Genomic DNA, 1585 nt, shown 5'->3' on the forward strand with positions numbered 1-1585 from the left:
CTTCTTTTCTGTTCTCTTTTTTTTTTCATATGAGCAGGAACAAGGATAAAGACATTGTTGTTGAAGCTGATCCTGAACCTGAAAGGACTCTAAAGAGGAAGCTAAGAGAAGCTAAAGCACAACACTCCGGAGAGGTCCTTACAGAAATTTTCGAAAAAGAAGTAGACATGGCAGCCGAACCCAACAACAATGGTGGATATGCAAGGAAGATGCTTGGTGACTTTACTACACCAACTTCCAACTTCTATGGAAGAAGCATCTAAATTCCTGTAATTGGAGCAAACAACTTTGAGCTTAAGCCTCAATTAGTTTCTCTAATGCAGTAGAATTGCAAGTTTTATGGACTTCCCTTGGAAGATCCTTATCAGTTCTTAGCTGAATTCCTGCAAATTTGTGACACTGTTAAGACCAATGGGGTTGATCCCGAGGTCTACAGACTTATGCTTTTCCCCTTTGCTGTAAGAGACAGAGCTAGGATATGGTTGGACTCACAACCTAAAGAAAGCCTGAACTCTTGGGAAAAGTTGGTCAATGCTTTCTTGGCCAAATTCTTTCCACCTCAAAAGTTGAGCAAGCTTAGAGTGGAAGTCTAAACCTTCAGACAGAAGGAAGGTGAATCCTTCTATGAAGCTTGGGAAAGATACAAATAATTGATCAGAAGGTGTCCTTCTGACATGCTTTCAGAATGGAGCATCTTATGTATATTCTATGATGGTCTGTCTGAATTGTCCAAGATGTCATTGGACCACTCTGCTGGTGAATCTCTTCATCTAAAGAAAATGCCTGCAGAAGCCCAGGAACTCATTGAGATGGTTGCAAATAACCAGTTCATGTACACTTCTGAAAGAAATCTTATGAATAATGGGATGACTCAGAAGAAAGGAGTTCTTGAGATTGATACTCTAAATGCCATATTGGCTCAGAACAAAATATTGACTCAGCAAGTCAATATGATTTCTCAGAATCTGACTGGAATGCAAGCTGCATCCGGCAGTGCTAAAGAAGCCTCCTCTGAAGGAGAAGCTTATGACCCTGAGAATTCTGCAATGGAAGAGGTGAATTACATGGGAGAATTCTTTAGAAACACCTATAATCCTTCATGGAGAAATCATCCAAATTTCTCATGGAAGGATCAACAGAAGCCTCAACAAGGCTTCAATAATAATAACGGTGGGAGAAATAGGTTTGGCAATAGCAAGCCTTTTCCATCATCTTCTGAGCAACAGACAGAGAATTCTAAGCAGAGCCTCTCTGATTTAGCAACCATAGTCTCTGATCTATCTAAGACCACTCTCAGTTTCATGACTGAAACAAGGTCCTCCATCAAAAATTTAAAGGCACAAGTGGGTCAACTGAGTAAAAGCGTTACTGAAATCCCTCCTAGTACTCTCCCAAGCGATACAGAAGAGAATCCCAAAAGAGAATGCAAGGCCATAACTATATCCAAAGTGGCTGAAACTGGAGAGAGCAAAAAGGCAGTAATTTCCAATGAGGAAGACCTTGCTGGACGTCCACTGACCACTAAGGAGTTCCCTCCTGAGGAACCAAAGGAATCTGAGGCTCATACAGAGACAATAGAGATTTC

General features: G+C 41.0%; 1 non-coding gene across 1 annotated transcript; it reads right to left on the reverse strand.

The window, feature by feature from the left end:
* Positions 1–572: 572 nt before the first annotated feature.
* LOC112768690 (small nucleolar RNA R71) lies at positions 573–680 on the reverse strand. The gene has a single exon (XR_003186090.1). It is a non-coding gene; the product is annotated as a small nucleolar RNA R71 (small nucleolar RNA).
* Positions 681–1585: the final 905 nt, after the last annotated feature.

This window comes from Arachis hypogaea, chromosome 17 (genome assembly GCF_003086295.3).
Source record: "Arachis hypogaea cultivar Tifrunner chromosome 17, arahy.Tifrunner.gnm2.J5K5, whole genome shotgun sequence".
Taxonomy (NCBI): Eukaryota; Viridiplantae; Streptophyta; class Magnoliopsida; order Fabales; family Fabaceae; genus Arachis; species Arachis hypogaea.